The sequence below is a fragment of the Myodes glareolus genome, chromosome 26 (assembly GCF_982192425.1).
Source record: "Myodes glareolus chromosome 26, mMyoGla1.1, whole genome shotgun sequence".
Lineage (NCBI taxonomy): Eukaryota > Metazoa > Chordata > Mammalia > Rodentia > Cricetidae > Myodes > Myodes glareolus.
The window spans coordinates 12,226,769-12,246,781 of record NC_142051.1 but is presented as its reverse complement, the minus strand read 5'-3'; the positions used below and the strand labels follow the sequence as shown (position 1 = coordinate 12,246,781).

General features: G+C 46.9%; 1 long non-coding RNA gene and 2 pseudogenes across 3 annotated transcripts; all 3 read left to right on the top strand.

The window, feature by feature from the left end:
* The first annotated feature begins 1,430 nt into the window (after positions 1–1,430).
* Positions 1,431–1,557, top strand: LOC125390133 (small nucleolar RNA SNORA70; annotated as a pseudogene).
* A 4,378-nt stretch (positions 1,558–5,935) lies between these two features.
* On the top strand, positions 5,936–6,125 carry LOC148117738 (Nuclear RNase P; annotated as a pseudogene).
* Positions 6,126–7,519: 1,394 nt separating this feature from the next.
* Positions 7,520–19,157, top strand: LOC125389726 (uncharacterized). 3 transcript variants are annotated; one of them, XR_014999774.2, is made up of 6 exons: positions 7,520–8,847; positions 8,981–9,097; positions 13,003–13,187; positions 14,796–14,900; positions 15,007–15,087; positions 18,963–19,157. It is a non-coding gene; the product is annotated as an uncharacterized LOC125389726 (long non-coding RNA). The 3 variants fall into 3 exon arrangements; XR_015736773.1 differs by lacking the exons at positions 8,981–9,097; positions 13,003–13,187 and having other exon boundaries at positions 7,520–7,822; positions 8,234–8,847; XR_014999773.2 differs by lacking the exons at positions 8,981–9,097; positions 13,003–13,187.
* The last annotated feature ends 856 nt before the right edge of the window (positions 19,158–20,013 follow it).

Here is a 20,013-nt window from a genome sequence, read left to right as displayed (position 1 = left end):
CCCAAAAGCCCAGTTCCGCTGAAGCTACTGCAGTTACCTCCCCTGAAGTTGCCAGCTCCCCAAGTCCCTGCCTAGAGCCCTCAGCTTTTGACCACACTTGGGCACAAACCCAGCTTCCTAGCTTGTGGCAGACACATCATCACCCTGCCCTCACCCTGCCCCTCACCTACAACCTGTATAATCTTCCTGCTTTAGTTTGGGTGTGCGGCTTCTCCAGCCTCAATCTCTGGGACTGGAGAATCTGCCCAGGAGTTGCTTTGCTCAAATAAACCTGTTGTTACACTTTTTAAATTATATTTGATCTGGCTGTGTGGACAGTGAAACCTATTATGGGGGGGGGCAGAAAAACCTCTCTGTGGAGAGCAGATGAAGCCCTGTGTGTACATCGTCTGACAAGGGTTAAGGACCAAAGTCTTAGACCTATGGGAATGCCCAAGCTTTATCCTACGCTGTCAGACTCAGAGAAACAGCAAACCCCTTCCCTAATCTGTGCATATTGGATGTCTAAAGTCTGTGACGACTGCCTACCAATGCTCCTACTGAGATGAGCTAACTGCTCCCTCTGTGCCAATGTAAACAACCTGAGGTCCCAGGTTGTTGCTTTGTAGCTACTGCCCTCTATCAGAGTGAGGAGAGCCCACCAGACCCCAGGTTTTCTATACATAATGTCTGTTTTTCCTTCATTCACTCAGCAGCCCAGTCAGACCCAAGCTGTGCTGGACAGGATAAATAAACTTGTGGACTTTGATTAACTTTATCTCTGGTTCAATTAACTGGGACCAGAGGACGAAATTCATATGAGGAAAAATCTTTGACCCAGGACAAACACATTTTGAGTAGAAAAAGTGAATCTTGCCAAGCGGTGGCACACGCATTTGATCCCAGCACTCGGGAGGCAGAGGCAGGTGGATCTCTTTGAGTTTGAGGCCAGCCTGGTCTACAGAGTGAGTTCCAGGACAGGCCCCAAAGCTACAGAGAAACCCTGTCTCAAAAGCAAAACAAAACAAAACAAAACAAAAAGTGAATCTTCCAAGAGGGGGTATGTGAAGTGGGTTCTAACACTGTCATTTCTTAGAAGTTCTTTGTCTCAGATTATGATGTTTGTAAATGTATTCCTTTTGTTGTTATCTCCCTATGCAGCTGAGCTGGCTTTCGCTCACTCTACAGCCCAGGCAGGCCTTTGCCCTGGAGATGTTTCAACTGCCTATGTGCTGGGGTTATGGTGTGTGCTGCGTGCTTAGCATAAATATATGATTATAGGGGCCAGTTAGATGTCTCAGCAAGTAACAGCGTGTGCTAAATAACCCTGATGACCTGCGTTCAGTCTCTGAGATCCACCATGAGAGGAGAGAAGTGGCCCCTGAGAGCTATCCTCGGCCCTCCACATACACGCTGTGACACTCACACACCTGAGAACTGTCCTCTGACCTTTACATACACGCTGACTAGGTTCCTCTTTCATAGGGGCCTGGTGTGTAAAAGCCACAAACGGCAGCTTCTTTCATATATATACAGCCTGCTGCATGAATGGGTTACCACAAGAGGCTTGGAACAGTTTGTTTCTGACGGACATTCATGATCTCAGCGATGCCCCCAAGCCTAGACAGGTGTGCAGGGGGATTCTGGGAAGCCTGGAGCTCATACTAATTGTACCATCATACCTACCGGCACCAAGTTGCAGTGTAAGAGTGTGACTGAAGCCAAGTGTAAGATCCCTGGCCGCTAGCAAAGATGGATCTCAGACAAGTAAGCTTAACCAAATTTAAAGCAGATTAATCAGAAGTCATGCGCAGTTTGAATAAGAATGGCCCCATAGGCCCATATATCTGAAGGCTTGGTCCTAGTTTAGGAAAGGTCATTGAAACCTAAGAGAGCCTGATGAACTCTCCTCTCCTTGACCAAGGTTAACTGGAGCCTTGTTTGCTGATAACAAAAATCCGGCCCCAAGTGGCATTAGGCAAACAGAGAATGGACTGGTCCACACAGTACGTTCAAGGTGCAAAATAGGTAGAAAGAGCACGCACACGTGTCACACGGCACACGTGTAGGCCAAGTCAGTGTCATCTACCCAGAGTCACAGAGTAAATAGCACAGGCACAAGCTGTCACCTGCTGCCCCTTTGCAAGCATGCAGAAGGAGACCATGACGAACACTTGTCAAGAAGAGGGTTTTCACATCACCCAGGATCACTCAGCAGTTTTTTGGTTCACTAAATGGTGCATCGCACAGTTTCTAGTTAGCAGGTCAAATCCACATTCCCAGCTCTGTCCAGGGCTCATTCCAGCAGAGCCAGGGGAGAGAACCCAGGAATAGACTGCAAAAGCTTAGCATCTTGGTATACAGCATTATTTTCTTTTTTAAAAATATTTTATTTTTTTATTATGTATACAGTGTTCTGTGTGCATGCTTCCACACCAAAAGAGACCACCAGATATCATTACAGATGGTTGTGAACCACCATGTGGTTTCTGGGAACTGAACTCAGGACCTCTGGAAGAGCAGCCTAACCTTTGAGCCATCTCTCTAGCCCTCGACATTATTTTCAAAGACAAAACATTTAAAGAAGAAAATGTCCAAAATAATTGAGAACATTAGAACATTGTGTCCCCCTTTCCTGTGTCTCTACTTGTCCTGTGTCAATATTCTCAGTTTAGCCCCTGTCAGGTGGGCCAATACTGAGGCCCCAGCCATCCCAGCATAAACCCCAAAGTGAATCTGTTTTGGTCACCACCCAAGCTTGAACCAATCACACCGCTTCAGAAGTGGAAGGGGACAGACATTAATATTTTCTTGTTTCTGTTGTTTTTCCAGAACAAAAAGACTTCTTTTTTTTTTCTTTTTTCTTTTCTTTTTTTGGTTTTTCAAGACAGGGTTTCTCTGTAGCTTTGGAGCCTGGTCCTGGAACTCGTTCTGTAGACCAGGCTGGCCTCCAACTCACAGAGATCCGCCTGCCTCTGCCTCCTGAGTGCTGGGATTAAAGGAGTGCACCACCACCGCCCTGCTATGAAAAGACTTCTTAATAGTGGGCGAATCATGCTTTAGATAAAGAAATAGATTTCTATTCCCTCTTCATCCAGCCTTTGCCTAAATTCTGGTAAATTGCCTGCAAGAAAAACTACCCATGGCTTTTTACCCCAGCCACCTTCCCTTGTCCCCTCCTGCCGTGATCAGAATGAGCGTCACAGTGTAAATAGTGCAGCTCCGACACACTAAGGGCGACTGTCTGACCCTTCCTCCACGGCTCTGTCAAACCTCTGCGCCAACAGCCTCCAGACTGTAGTAGACCTTGGCACAGCTGACGCCATGATGGAGCCCAGCATGGAGACATCATTACCTACCAAAACAAACACCCGATTCATCAATGTCTATGTAGTTCTGGGACAGTCCCTAAATGCACTGACTTTGACTTTTGGCTTCTGCCGTTCTGCTTCTTCTCGCTGGCTGTCAACCAGGATGTAGTTTTGGTGCTTTAAAGTCCACTGTGGGAAAGGCTCGGGGCTGCACTTGGGTCCCGAACACCCAGTTTGCTAATAAAGATTTTATTTTGGCTTGAATCTGTGTCTTATTGGCCTTCCCTGCCACTAAGCCATAACACTGACCGACAGCAGAATTATGGTTGCAATTAAACCACACACATGTACTGAAAATATGTGTCATATAACCTAGGCTTTCCTCTTCACAACTGCCTAGAATTACATCACATATCTGACACTATGGATTCAAATAGATCATTACATTTATTGATAAGGTACCCCACTTGACCTTAAAAATTTGGAATTTCATAATATTAAGAGGTATGGATTTTCCAGTCTTTATTGGTTTTTGATTTTATTTCTAAGGTAGCTAGCTACCCTTTCTTTTTGAAGGCAAGGTGACCCAGATGTCACAGTACCGACTCCACCTCCCAAGTGCTTGCCTCTTGACATTTTTTGTTTTCATTTATTTTTAAATGATTTTGGGGGATTAAGCTAGAGTTACACACTCATACTGAACAAATGCTTTACCACAGGGTCACATCTCCAATCCATTGTTATGTACTTTTTAAAATTGAGATTTATTTCACATTCCATAAAATCCACCCTTTCAGGTATGCAATTTATGGCTTCAGCAAATCTGAAAGGCTATGAAATTGTTACTACTATATAGCTCCAGAACATTCTAGCTGCCCTTAAAGAGATTCAGTAGTCTTGAGCTTTTGGGACTGTTCCCTACAGCCAGGCTCAAACAGACTTTCTACACAGCCAGGCGAAAGGATGCTAGATGTTTCAGGATCAAGAAGAACAAGAAAAATGTGAAGTTCAATGTTTGCTGCATCCGGACCCTTTACAGCCTGGTATACAGAGGGAGGTGTACACGGACCAGGAGAAGGCTCCATCACAGCCTGGTGTACGGAGGGAGGTGTACACGGACCAGGAGAAGGCTCCATCACAGCCTGGTGTACGGAGGGAGGTGTACACGGACCAGGAGAAGGCTCCTTCACAGCCTGGTGTACGGAGGGAGGTGTACACGGACCAGGAGAAGGCTCCATCACAGCCTGGTGTACGGAGGGAGGTGTACACGGACCAGGAGAAGTCAGAGAAACTGAAGCAGTCCCTCTCCCCTGGCTTGGCAGTACTGGAGCTGAAATGAAGCAGACATCGGGCTTTGGATCGGTGTTGGGAGCCACCTGGAGGCACAGGTGGTCCTGCAGTTTGGAGGTAGCCACGTGGGGCTGAGCAACCCTGCCTGCACCCTTGCCTGCACATGCTCAGACCAGCAGGATAGCATTAACCAATCAGGACAGCGTTCAAGCTGCTCCACCGTTTAAAAGCAGATGCCTCGGGACCCTACTTCCTCTCTCTAAGCTTTCTCTCGTCCCTGCTCTATCTTCCCTTCCCCCAATTTTCCTCAAGGAAATGCTCCAAATAAAGATGTGACCAGAGAAGGAATTCTCGTTTTTGGTGGCGTTCATTCCTGCGGGACAGGATGGCCCCCCGCAACTGGTGCTCGAAACCCCGGGACGCTGAGGGACCCTGACAACTACGCCGGGGGACCCTGAGAAAGCCCGGGAGAAAAAGCCAAGATCAGACACCAGCACAGAGAGCCTTGAATTTCAGAACTCTGAGAACATGGAGCGGTGAGTGACGTCGGTTAAAATCCCCAGAAAGGGGAGGAAAAGAAATGTAAAAAGGAATTTCAAAGGATAGGCCTAAATAGAAAAGAAAATACAAAAAAAAAAAAAAAAAAATCAAAGTTAAGGTATCTGAAAGAAGGTACAGAAAGCAACGGGGAAGAAAAATCCCTTAAGTTCAGTGCAGGAGGAATGTGAACAGCAGCAAAAAGGCGAGGTAACTAAGGCGGGACTTTGAGGACGATGGGGTACGGGAGACCGCGGCTTCCGCTCCCTCTCCGTCCACCTGCGTACTCGCTGATAGAGATTGGAGGCAACAGTCTCGTAGGGAGGCAAACTTGATCACTGCCTTCCCTGTTCTTAAAGAGCCACAGAGCTTTTGGAGGTGATTTTCGCCTAATTTTGTTAAGAGAGCTCAGTCTCTGGCTCTCACGTACAAAAAACTTTAATTTTTTGACTGAGAAAGACAAGCTGCTTGATCGTGCTGAGAGTGCTGGCGGCAGCCGGCCCGCCTTTGAGCGGTAATGCCTGATTAGAAACACGGAAGTGGGCCAGGCACGGTGGTGCACACCTGTGATCCCAGCTACTCAGGAGGGAGACGCAACCGGTTGCTGGCGGGGAGTTTGCTGGGGGCCTACGGAAAGCCAGATCGCCATGGCGACGGGCGGGCTAAAGTCCGTGTGACATCAGAGGCTATATGTCCCGGCCTTCTGGCGGGGCTATGGTTTTTGGAGGACTTTTTCAGCACCTGAGCGGACTCGCCTGACTGAGGCGGAAGCTGCGTGGTGAGCAGCGGCGCCATAGAAAGCAGAGAGGAGCTGAATCGGCTCTGCGGAAAAACTGTGTTTCCATAGCAACATGGGCGAGCGGGGAGGTGAGTTCCCAGAGAACGGGGCTCTGCGCGCAGGCGGACCGGGCAGGAGAAGCCCCTCCACGGGTGGGCGGATGCCCCCCCTCGCCGGAGCTTGGAAAAGGCTCACAGCCGGCGGTGCGAGTTCATTGCCTGAGGTGAAACGGCGAGCCCGCGCAAGGCCCGGGGCGGAGCCATGCCTTTGGGCCATGCGGAGCGCGCCATTATGGGCTTCAGAGGCGGAGCTGTGGCAGCTGCTGCCGCCGCCCTCAGTCAAGGTCGCCAAGAATTCAGTCAGATAAAAACATTTGTCGCCAAAAATTCAGTCAGATAAAAACATTTATCCCCTAAACAACGTCCCTTCGTCAGCAGGAAGTAGCCAGATCGATGCTACGCCCATTCTCCCTTAAAGAACTGGTCGTGATTATCATAATAAAGGCATGTTTACCTGGTTACCGTATCCTAGGTAACAAAGAAAGGCGGACCTTTTGCCTGAGGCACCTGGTGAGATAAACAATGCTACCTAGAGGTTTTTCCATCTGAATAGGGAGCTGGAGAGATGGCTCAGAGGTTAAGAGCACTGACTGCTCTTCCAAAGGTCCTGAGTTCAATTCCCAGTGACAACTGCTTTGGTTTTTAGACATAAGAGGGGGAATACACTACCAGTGACAGCTTCCCCCAGAGAAAGGATTTCTCTTGCATTCTTTACACTTAATTTTTAATTCAAAATTTTGCTGGTACAGGCAAACAAGATTTGCTCTTTGAAACGGAGACATGCAAATCTCTAAGTTCAAAACCAGCCTACTTCCAGTACTGATTGTGCTGAATTTTTACACTGAGAGTTTTTAGTACTCTTAAATGTTAATTTGGGAGGAGAGTTTTGTTTATGTTTTTCTAGGAATGCTGACATACATCTGGATGCCAGCGAGACCGACCAGAGAGATAAAGAAGACGACCCAGTGGATGCTGAGTGTCCTGCTGTAAAAGATTCGTGCGGAGACAGCAGAGATGACCTTCTGGGCAGTGCCAAGAGCAGCTGTTTCACGTTATCGCCTTGAGCAACACCCTGTGCATCTCTTAACAATTTTCTGACTGACTCTATTCTGCCTTTCTCCCTCCTTGGAGATGGGTGGGAGCAGAGATATCCTTGGCATGCTGCGTCTAGGTGGGGACCAGATTGGAAAATAGTTTTGCCTTATCGCTCTTAAAGACAATAATTAGGGGGAGATGTTGGGAGCCACCTGGAGGCACAGGTGGTCCTGCAGTTTGGAGGTAGCCACGTGGGGCTGAGCAACCCTGCCTGCACCCTTGCCTGCACATGCTCAGACCAGCAGGATAGCATTAACCAATCAGGACAGCGTTCAAGCTGCTCCACCGTTTAAAAGCAGATGCCTCGGGACCCTACTTCCTCTCTCTAAGCTTTCTCTCGTCCCTGCTCTATCTTCCCTTCCCCCAATTTTCCTCAAGGAAATGCTCCAAATAAAGATGTGACCAGAGAAGGAATTCTCGTTTTTGGTGGCGTTCATTCCTGCGGGACAGGATGGCCCCCCGCAGATCGGACTGTATTAAAAACACCGAAAAGCAATACGAACACGCAAAAGGACTCCGTGCGTGTTAGCAGTGGTACCCAGTAGCTCCAGGCAACAGTGAATCTAGAATCTAGTTCCTGCCACTGTGCATTGACTTGGCACGTGTATTTCATATAACTGGACTCACACTGTCACAAACAGGTAGCTGGGACTCTGCTTTATCTGGACAAAAACCTTGAAACTGCAAGGAGCAAATACCCCTAGTGCCGACTGTCCTGAGTTCCAGACCCAAAGCTAGAGGCCTATGTCTCCAAGCTTTCGAAGCCACTAAAGGTAGAAGTTCATCACTTTTAGTACCAGTATCAGGTGGTTGGAGTTACAGCCCCTGAGCTTGGGGTGTTGGGACTCTTGGCTCCGTGACACTTGTCAGCTAGCTCCAACACTTCTAGTAGCTGGGGCTTTCAGTATTTTGTACTTTGAGCTCCTATCTTTAGCTATTCTGGCCTCACACTCACAGAGATCCTGCTGCCAGGTGTAGGATTATTGGAGTCAGCCACCAAATTTGGCTCCTTGTGATGTCTATCCTTGGTTATATTTGGGATTCTTTGGTGGCAATCTAGAGTTATATAATTCTTTGGACCGGCTGGTGTTATAGTTCTGAGACTTCAGGGTAGGGGCCCTAGCTCTTGGTAAATCTCAGTAACTCAGCTACTTTCTCCTTGTCAATATTGTTGTCCTCACCAGTGGAAGCCAGAGTCTGTCTGTCCTTTGTGTCCGGACTGCTCAAGTCGTGATAAAAATCACGAACATAAAGAGCTCATCTGGGAGACCACTGAGCCTAACGCTGCTCCGTGCACCGGGATGGAGGAAGTGCATTGGTGAGATGCATCCTAGCCTAACCCGGAAACAGTGGAAACAGCCCGCTATGAGAGGTACATGGCTAACAGCCGTGAGAGGGACATGGCCTGCTTGTCTGGTGATTCTTATCCACCAACCACAGCCCTGTGTGTGCACAACTGTCCTTTCCACCGGTTACAGGCTTTCCATATATACCAGTCACAGGTCAAGGTTACAAATGAATTCCAAACCTGGCGGTGTGTCGATCACAGGCTTTCCCCCCCTGATTCTCAGGGTGAAGTGCGCCACCTTCTGTTGGAAGTGAGGATAGCTGCAGCTGTGCAGGGTCGTCTGAAATACTTCTTTGCTGCGCAGTCCTCCGGTGCCAACGTAAGGTGCCAGGAGGGATTGGCTGGAACACACTTGCCTCAGCCTGTCCGCGAAGTGCTCAAAGCAGCCAGACTTATGAGGACAGTCAGGCTGGTCTCCACAAGAGGGGCTGCTCAGTTGACGGCTCTCAGGTACGTACAGGAAGGGTCTGAGAGCTGCCAACCCAACCCAGCAGCAGCTCAGCTTACTTAGGGAGACGTAAACATTGAAGGGTGCTGACCATACAGACCAGACCCAACTTTTTATTTACTTATTTATTGACAGGGTTTCTCTGCGTAGCCCTAGCTGGCCTGGAACTGGCTCTGTAGACCCAGCTGGCCTGTAGACTGGACACCTGCTGCCCAAGAGCTGGGTTAAAGGCAAGCACTGCAGCCCTCTTAGGTACTCATTTTCAGGGTCGCATCACACACCGCACACACAGCGCATTTTCCCACCCCTCCCTTAGCTGACAGACGTGTCAGTGGCTCTTATTTTTTATTTTTAGCTGTTATGGAAGTGTAGCTGCCAACAGCTGTGTACAAGTTCTCTGTATGCGTGTTTTTAATTCCCTATCAGACTCAGTGCTGAGTCATATGGTAAATCTAAGTTTACCTTTCTAGGAAATTATCAGTGGGTTTTCCAAAGCAGCTGTCCCATTGAGCAGAATTAGCTTCACTATATGTCATATTTGGGTCAAAAGTTTTATGTTTGTGGTATTTAATGTTTTCTCATTTTGTTTTGACTTTAACTCCCGACTAGATAGCTAAGAAAATATTTTAATAGTTTCTAGTCAGGTATGAGGGCAGACACTAAGATCTTAGGGCTCAAGAGATGGAGGCAGGAGGATCATGAATTCAAGGTCATTCTCAGCTATGTAGTAAGCTGGAGGCTAACCTGGGCTACGCGAGAACCTGTCTCAAAAACAACAACAAAAGCAAAGCAACCCACAAAGTCTGGGTGTGGCTATTAGTAGACAATCGCCTAACATACAGGAACCCCCAGGTTTGATCCCTCTCACTCCATAAACTGGGCTTAGAGGCGCACGTCTATAATCCTAGCCCTGGGATTGGGGGCAGGAGGATTGGAAGTTCAAGGTCATCCTTAACTATGTAGTAAATGTGAAGCCAGCCTGGGATACAAAAGACCTTTTCTCAAAAACAACAGAACCAAAAAAACACTCCTAAGTTTTTTGTGGTGGGGAATTTTCTTAGTTTGGTCTCCTCATTTTGAGGCAAGAGGCAAGAAGTTCCTGGCCTTTAAAATTCCAGAGCATCTTTGTATCTTAGTGTCACTGTAAGGATTATTCATAAACTGTGGGAAAGAGCTGGGTTTCTTATTATAATGTAGTATATTCTTCCCTAAATCCAGTTTACGGGGCTTGGGAGAGCGCTCAGTCTGCGAAGTGCCTGCAGTGCAATCATGAGGACCAGAGTTTGGTCCCAGCTCCCACATTAGAAGACTCTGGGCAAGTCTGTAGCTACAGCTCTAGGGTCCTTGGGGCTCCCTGGGCGGCCAGCCTAGGCAATCAGTGAACTTCAGACTTAGTGACAGCTCCTAACAATATGGAGAGTGATGTAGGAAGACACCAGTCAGTGTGTGTATGCTCTACATACATGCAGCTGCCTTTGTCCTCCTGGGGTGCCTACGCTTACATGCATAGCCCCTCCCACAGCAACGCAATACATGTAATTAATAAATTAAAAAAACCCCAAAATAAGACAATAAAACCAACTGTTTATTGCCAGCAGGTGACTGGGAGAATTGACAGGACAGGAGAACAGCTCTGGGCTCTGGTGGAGGTGGGAGCTGCCGGAAGTAGGCAGGTAGCCTACTGAGGTTATTCCAATCTCTATACCTCCAAGGAGAGACTCCCCCCAATCAAGTTCAGACCACTGAGGATGAGGCACTGGCTGGATGGTGTCACCAAGCCTTAAGGGGTGGCAACTGGTTAAGGGAGACTTCCCAGTGCAGAGGGAATGGTAACCCGTTGCCAGATCTGTTGATATCAGAGTGTAAAAGGGTTGCTCTGGTGGTACCGAGAGGCCAAAGGTGTGAGGAAACCTGCCTGCTGGGGGTGCTGCGGGGGAGACCTGGGAAGGCCAAGTGTGGTCTGCACAGCAGCAGAGCGCAGAGCATAGAAGACTGCATTTCAGGCCAGAGAGAAGGGTCTCATAACCAACCTCACCGCCCGCCCCCGTTACTCTGCGTCAAACCGAGTCTCCACCTGTTGAGCTTCCAGACTAGAGCAAAGTGACCCTACCCTGTGACAAGCTGCGGGTTTCTTCTGTGCAAACAAAGCCATTCACATTCTCTTCCTACAATGAGAAGACACCCAGTCAGCATTTATCAGCGGGTGACATTCATAGCATCCCTTTCTGGTGAGGAGATGTAGAGTTGACAAAATAAACAACCAACAAAGAAATGCCCTCTCCCAGGTCTCAGTGGAAGGGATCCGACTCGTTCTCCACACTCCAAAGGCAGACATCTCTCCACTGGCCTCAGTGGGTGATCTCTCGCGACAGTGGCAGACTTGCTAACCTCCTGCTTATTCAGGCTAGAAACCGGGTCTGTATGTCTGAAATTGGGCCCTTCTATGGGGAGCATTGTCGAGCTGACTGACCTCATGCTCTTTGAAGTTTGCCCAGGGTATGTAGGGACCACAGGAAATCAACCAACCCTTCAAGTCTTTTGTCTTCCGAAAGTCTCTCCAACTGTTTTGACATAGGTTGTACACGCCATCCCATGGCCTCAAGCCCCGCCCTGCTAGCTTTGCCAGTTTGCTGGGATGCATGCTCATGTCATGGTTTGCACTCAACACTTGGCCCTAGCAGTGGTTTTAGGATGCTCCTCCCAGTGAATGGTGAGCTCTCTGTTCTTGAGATCCTCGCTGGGGCCAGCCCAGGGCTAGGACAGCTGGTTCTGCAGGATCAGGTATTATTCTGGGCTCAGTAGTCACACAGTAACATCCCTGTCCACACTCTCCCACTTCCATTTCCCGTTCTGATGCTGTATAAGTGCGTAATTTTCATCTCTCCTGCAGCCATGGTTTGCAGTGACTGACCTGAGGCATTCACGCTCTTGTGAATTCTTCCTTGCGTCTTACTCCAGACAGCTGGCCAGTCCCCTCAGAGAAGTGAGGCCTGTTCCTTTACGGACAGTAAAGCCTCCTTATAGTTCTTGGAGATGCCCTGGAATACCTTTCTTTCTTCCCCTTCCACTGACTGGCCATGTTCCAACTCAAGACTCTCACCCTATGTGTTAATATCTTTGATCTGGAGGACACTGGGATATGGGAGACTAGACCTCATTTAAAGGCAGTCAATGCTTTGCAGAAATCTGCACATGTGCAGTGTTTGTCTGTCTGTGTCTGTGTGTGTGTACGTGTTCACATGGGTACAGATGCACTTGCAAATGCATGTGTGGAGGTCAGAGGACCATCTTGAGAGCCATCCTCAGGAATGCTGTCTGTCTCTTTTGAGACAAGGTTTCTCATTGGCTTGGATCAGGAATGCTATCAGTCTCTTTTGAGACAAGGTTTCTCATTGTCCTGAATCAGGAAAGCTGTCTGTCTCTTTTGAGACAAGGTTTCTCATTGGCTTGGATCAGGAATGCTGTCTGTCTCTTTTGAGACAAGGTTTCTCATTGGCTTGGATCAGGAATGCTGTCTGTCTCTTTTGAGACAAGGTTTCTCATTGGCTTGGATCAGGAATGCTGTCTGTCTCTTTTGAGACAAGGTTTCTCATTGGCTTGAAACTCATCAATTAGGTTATACTGACAGGACAATAACTTTCAGGTATCCTCCTGCCTCTGCTTTCCCAGCCTTGGGATTACAAACACCTAACACCCTGCCTACTGCACCTCTGTGGGTTCTGGCCTTGAACTCAGGTCCTTGGGATTGCAAAGCAAATGAGTTATTTATTGAGCTATGTTCCCGGCCCAACAGATGCTTCTTGTTAAATTTAGAAATCTATTTTAAGAATTTCTGATTTAATTTTATGTGCATGAGTTATGAATGCATGTATGTCTTTAATTTGGCTTAGGAGGCAGTCAGAACTCTGTGAGTTCAAGGTCAGCCTGGCCAACGCAGAGAGCTCTAGCCCTGCAAAGGCTACTGAGGCCTGATCTCTAAAAAGAAACTTTAACGTTCTCAACACTGCTCTACTCCTGGTCAGGTACCCTCAAGGGGAGTTAAGTTCTCTTTGCTACTCAAATAATATGTGGTCTTTGTACTTAGTTCCTTCGACTGTTAGGACTCATCCGTGTGGTAGAGTGGGTGGATCTGGTTTGTTTTTTTCTTTCCCATGCAGTACCTGAAGAGACCAGAAGAGGGCATCAGATCCCCTGGAATTGGAGCTGCAGACAGTTTTGACCTGCTACCTGGTTTCTAGGAATTGAACCCAGGTCCTCCACGAGAGCAACAAGCGCTCCTCACTGCTGAGTCATCTCTCCAAACCCTTCCTTTTAATTCTTTGGGCTCAAAGTCTTAACAAAGGCAAGAAATTAGACTGTTCTGATTTTTTGTTGTTGTTGTTCGTTTCGTTTTTGTTTTTTTGAGATAGGGTTTCTCTGTGTAGCACTGGCTGTCCTGGAACTCACTTTGTAGTCCAAACTGACCTCGAACTCAGATCTCCTTGCCTCTGCCGTCCAAGGGCTGGGATGGATTAAAGGCGTGTACCATCACTGCCGGGTATGTTCATATTTCTGTTCCTGTCACTCACTGACCAGTCTTTTACTTCCTTGTCGTCTTGGAGCTCATACGAGGAAGCACCTCTTTCTTTTCTGATTGGGTTCTCAGCATGATGGCTAAGATATTCTTTGGCCAAATGACGCGTAAGAGGAACAATAAACAATGACAGGAAGGCCGATTTAAGCGACAAGGGCATTCAAAACCGGGCAAATAAGGACAATTATTAACTCCAGAAAAAATAAAATACGTGGAACTTGGAAATGATTGCATAATCATTAGATGCAATGCTGCGGGGCGTTCTGTTCAGTTCTTAGCCTCTCTATTTTAGAAGGGGAGGAGCTGATCGATGACACAGGTTGAAATATCACGGTCCACAGGAAGACTCAACAAAATGATACCCAACCAGAACCGTCACATAATTGTGCTGTTTAAGTATTTGGCAGAAAATAAAAAGAGTCCACTGAAGAATCCAAAGCACAGTCCTGTGTGGAGGGGAGGTGGGAAGGGAAGGAAGCGAACCTCTGCTTGTCTCACTAGAGTGTCCTCACAGGACTACAGACACATGTCACTTAGCGTGTCCTTACAGGACTACAGACACATGTCACTTAGCGTGTCCTCACAGGACTACAGACATGTCACTTAGCGTGTCCTCACAGGACTACAGACACATGTCACTTAGCGTGTCCTCACAGGACTACAGACACATGTCACTTAGCGTGTCCTCACAGGACTACAGACACATGTCACTTAGCGTGTCCTTACAGGACTACAGACACATGTCACTTAGTGTGTCCTCACAGGACTACAGACATGTCACTTAGCGTGCCCTTACAGGACTACAGACACATGTCACTTAGCATGTCCTCACAGGACTACAGACATGTCACTTAGCGTGTCCTCACAGGACTACAGACACATGTCACTTAGCATGTCCTCACAGGACTACAGACACATGTCACTTAGCGTGTCCTCACAGGACTACAGACATGTCACTTAGTTATGGAGACACAAATGTGCCAGTAGCAGGTCGTCCTTGTACTCTAACCATGGAGTGTGTTATACAAACTTAGACGGTCATGACATCATGAGGTGATGGAATCTTCCGGAACCACCCTCACCTGTGGTCCATCATTGGTAGAAACTTTGTTATGTGGGATGCAGCGGTGTTTGGCTGTCCGTGGCCCTATGATGTGTGTAGAAACCATACTTTGGAATGCAATGAGAGAGAAGGGTTTCATCATTTCTGGAAGCAATCTTGCGCTGCAGAACTTGGATTTGTGGTTGGGGGGAAAATATCAGTAGAATAAGAAGAAACGAACAGCAAGCACCTCGCTCCCCAAAGATAACTGCTGTGGAAACCATAGCGGAGAATGTTCCTCTGGTCCAGGAAGTCACCCAGCACTTCTTCTGCAGCTCAAGACTCAGTCAACTCAATCAGCCCATGCTCGGCGCTGTACCCGACTACGGTGTTAGGGGAGAAGAGCAAGACACAGCCCCTGTCCCTCCATTCAGTTACAGGTTAGACTTTTACTACAAAAGAAGCAATAGCAACATTTTTCATTGCCTTGAGATATCTTTGCCTTAATTTTTTAATTACATTTTTTTTTTAAATCTGGGGAAACAGGGATGATACCATGGTGTGCATGCATTGGCCAGAGGACAGTTTGTAGAAGTCAAATCTCTCCTTCCCACCATGCGGGTTCAGGTAATTAAATCAATCCAGCTTGGCTGCAAGCAACAGGCCTCTTTACCCAGTGAGCCATCTCTTCGGGTCACTTTCACTTCTTATTAACAAATCAATATTGTGCCAGTTGAGCTTAACCCTTGCATCCCCAGAAGCAGTGGGAAGCGAGGAAATTTTGCCAAGCCCAGTAATACATTCCATAAGAAATAGAAACCACCCAATCAGTAATCTACTAAGTTTAATTCTTGTTATATACTTACCACAAACGATAACAGGCCTTGACTTTGGTAAGAGTAGAGCCGGGTTATCCTGGTCCTGGTAGGAGGCAGTATATTCCGATGACTCCCAGATGACTCCTTGCAACTTTATAATCCTAATAATAACAATTAAATTATAGACTGAGCGTGGTGGTAAGTGCCCATGATCCCATCACTTAGAAAACTGAGACAGCAGGATTGTAATTTTGAGGCTACAGGGATAAATATCAGGACCTTGTCTTTGAACAATTTAAAGGAAGAAAATTGGTAAGGCCAATTGGGATCAAGAAAGTCGTAATTTCTCCTTTTATAGAAATCTGACGAACAATAAAAAATTAGAGAAGGCAAATTGTTGGGAAAGTGCTTTGCATCAGAGTTACTCACTGGGTGCTGCAACCCGCTCAGCCCTGCCGTTGCAAAGTGGTATGAAGGGAAAACGGCCCGATGGCTTGGCACAGGTCCCTGGAGATGGCCATTCGGATCTTCTGGTCAAGCCCTTATTTGTAGAAGATGATTGTTACTGTTGGTGGGCTGGATTTAGGCTCACAGGAACTAGGTAATTTAAAATACTATGACTGCAGAATCCCTGGGTGAAATGTCCTCTTCTGTTTAGGAGCACGGGGTCCTGCAGGCCAGCAGCAGTATCTCTCCTGGGCAGGGCAGGAAGTCCTCTCCCCATTCCCATCTTCCATGCTCACCTCAGTGTGTTGAGCATGCAGGTAACACGTGCCCACGTCATGTTCCAGGCCTGCTTTCTTGGTGATTTGCTTGCCCTGACAAACCCAGGGTTCATGACACTATCTGTGACACTTGTCCCCAGTTGGGTTGCTTGTTGCCTCTTAGCTGAATGTCAGGAGCTGCCGTCGCCTCAGCTAGTGACTCACTTACTAAGAGTGAGGTGGCGATGTGTGACTGGCTGCCCAAGAGAGCGAGAAAGGAGTGAAGACCTCAAGGCCAGGCAAGCCTGACTCCACGTCAGTGACGTCAGTGACGGCTACTCGTCAACCCAAACTTTGTGCTTGTTTTACTGTATTTTCACTGACCCCAAGTAATTCTTAAAAATGACCTTGTCATTAGTTAAAAATGTCTAGAGCCAAATCCAGACTTGAGAGAATCCAAATATGTCCCGACCAGCAGAACACGAACGGAGATCCTGAACCCTGGAGGGAAGAGGAATGAAAGGGACAAGAGACTCGAGAAGCAGACAGCAAGTCTGTATTCTGATCAAGCTGCCAACTCTATTTTTTTTCTCAGGAGCATTATATAGCTAACAGGCAGTGGGGAGGGGAGGGTGCTAGAATGTCAGGTCTGGAGACATCTCTAGCTGACAGAAAGAGATTAAGGAGATACTGAGGGCCTGTGACTGTTAACAAAAACAAGAAATGCTAATTACTTCTGAAGCCTGGGGCCTGCAGGTCTCACAGGGAGATAAGACACTGGGTTATTTTCCTAGGCCCCCCCCCCCCAACTTGCCCTACAGAGGCTTCTGAATAGCTTATTTAACTTGTGACTAAGATGGCTATAACCAAAATACAGGTCTTTGCTCACGGCACAAATACATGTCCTTTGAATACAAGACCTATGCTTCATAGCTAGGAATGGTGGCTCCTGCCTATAATCCCAGTGCTTAGAAAGTGGAGACCAAAAGTCCCAGGCCAGCCTTATTTCAAATAAAATTAGCTATGTACAACTGGCACACACACATACATACACACATGCACAAACACACACATATACAAACATACACAAAACACACACACACACACACACACACACACACACACACCCCAAAATTTTAGGTCTCCTTGGCCACCCTGGAAGACAGTGTCAAATTATTTGAAATAAAGTAATTTTCTATTTAGTGATCTTAGATTTAGAACAGTTTTTTTTTTGTTTTATGTTTTTTTTTTATTTTTGAGATAGGATCTCCTGTATCCCAGGCTAGATCTGAAGTTGCTGTGTAGTTGAAAAGGACCTTGAATTCCTCATCATCTTGCCTCCAGTGAGTGCTGGAATTACAGGTATATTCTACCATGTCAGGTGTATGTAGGGCTGGGGATCAAACCTAGAGCCTCTGCATGCTAGGCGGGCAGTCCACACGGGAGCCCCAGCCCCAGCCCCGAGAATAGTTGAGAGATTACGGTAAAGCACAGAAATGGCCAGGCAAATCAAACTATCTCAAACTAAATGTCAGAACAATCTAGAGGGAGAGGGTCTGTAATATATATTCTTAAAGAACATAAGAAAATTTGCTATGACAATAATTTTGTAGGATAGACTTACAGATTCATATTCTAAGTCAATTCTAACTGAACAATGGGTATTTGATTTGACTTGAGATTTTAATATAAAAATTTTCTTCATTTGCTGGATCTGTATCATTGGATTCATAAGACTATTTAGGGTTTAATCAGTCACATAGTTGACATGCCTTCAAAGAAATACGTTAGGTTAATGAACACAGATTCCATTTTCAAGGAAGTTTAATTAACAAAGGGAAATATTAATCAAAGTCTCCCTTATGAAGCTGATAAAAGGCCAGGCCTAGTGGTCCTTGCCAGGGATTCCAGTTATTATGGTTGAGAGGCTGAGGAAGGACAAAGTTAAGTTCCTTTATGTTGGGAAATGTAGTGAAAGCTAAGAAAAAAAATAGCCAGGCAGCGGTGCACACCTTTAATTCCAGTATTCCTGAGGCAGAGGCAGGGGGATCTCTGCGAATTCAAGGTCAGTGTGGCTTATGGAGCAAGTTCCAGGACAGTCAGGGCTGTTACACAGAGAAACCTTGTCCCCAAACCCCAAAAACAAATAAACAAATAAATAAACAAATAAGTCTCAGCACATTTTACAAATAAAAATAAACTATGAAAGTAAAATTACTTTAAGCTACAATTTAAACAAATTAACTATTCATCTTAATAGTCGAAGAAAGCCCGAGGAAATGCCTTTTTCCTCACAGATGCACCTTGTTCAAGGAAATGGACGCACACCAACTTCCAAAGCTCATTTGGCACCGGCCATTGAGAAACTGGAAGCGGGAGGGACCTGGGAACCAGTGGGCTCCCTGGAAAAGACACTGCCGTTGCTCATGCGCCGTGGAGAGAGCTGCCATCTTGATTGTGTAGGAAATAACGGATGTGTTCAGTATAGGTACAAACCTCTCCCAGAGTAGTTTCTCTCCATGGCTGGTGGAGTCCATAGACATGGAACCTAACGATTGAGACATTATTGCCCAACACTTAAACGAACGAATTAGTCAAGCATGTATTTTCTATATAACTTTGCTACATTATCAACATCAGATATTCCTTTAGAAGTATATGCGAGCCTTAGAGGTTAAAGAGAATATGAAATGTCACAGGCAGATCCGGCCTGCTTTTTTTCCCCTCCACACACGGGCCACTAGGCAGACAGTCACTGGCAGTACCCGTGTGACGCTGGCACTCACAGGCACACATGCAGACAGGGACAGAGACCACAGGTAGGCACACACAGGCCTGCAAGGCTGCCTGGCAAAGGCAAAAGTCGGAAAACGTTCTCCTCTTACCTTAAGGTCGTGTTTATATAGAGTCACGTGAAAGAATCATTTTGCCAGGAATCGTTACGTAATAGATTACATCACTGTTTACTTTTGGGTTCCAGGGTCCTCCGCATATCCGGAGTCAGCATTGTGACGTCTAAACAGAAACTGGCCCACTTGTCCTGTCTCCTTCACTGTGCACGGTGTATGTGAAAACATCGTTCCATTTTGTTTAACACATGCAGAGCTTGATGCTATGGGTCTTGGAATCCGATCCCCATGGATACCAAATGATTAAAGGTCTTTAAGAAGCTGTATTTTGAGAATCACTGGCCAGACAAGTTTTTTAATCTAAGGACACAACGTTCTTGTCAATAATCAGCTTGCTTGTGCATGCTGAGTCTCACTGCGGACATGGAGGGAGACTCAGGCCTGGGCTCTGAAGATTTCTGGACATGCCCTAATCATGGCATGGCATTTGCAGTAGGAGTGAGGTGATATCTTACTCACTCTTAGTCAAGCCATGAAAGGCTTACTGGTTTGGGTTCTGGGTTCTGAGTAACTTAGTGCGTGCTTTCAACTTGAAAACAGGAAAGATGGGAAAGAAGACAGTTAACTGCCAACACCCCGAAGTCCCTGAAGACTAAAGAGTTACTGAACTGCTCCTTATAGATGGATCTTCCATTTACAGACCACTCCCACCCCTGCTGAGCTGGGCACATTGCATATGTGTGGTGATCTGGATGAGAATGGCTCCCTTAGGCTCAGGTATGGGAATGTTAGGTCCCCAGAATTGTTTGGGAAGGATTAGGAGGTGTGGCCTTGCTGGAGGAAGTGTGCCACAGTGGGCAGACTTTGAGGTTTAAGAAGTCCATGCCATTCTGGACTAGTTCTTTCTGCCTTGTGGTTGTTGCCTCTACATGTAAATTCTCAGCTCCTGCTGCAGCACTGACCGCCTGCCTGCCATGCTCCCTACCACGATGGACCCGAGACAACATGGCAAACACACACTGTTTCATTGAGTCAGACCCGCAGCTCCTGGCTTTTGGAGACAGTTTCGATATATAGCCTAGTCTGACCTTACACTCACCAGATCAGATAGCCTAGGCTAACCTCAAACTTGTGATCCTTTTGCCTTTGCCTTAAAAGTGATGGATTATATTTTATTTCCCA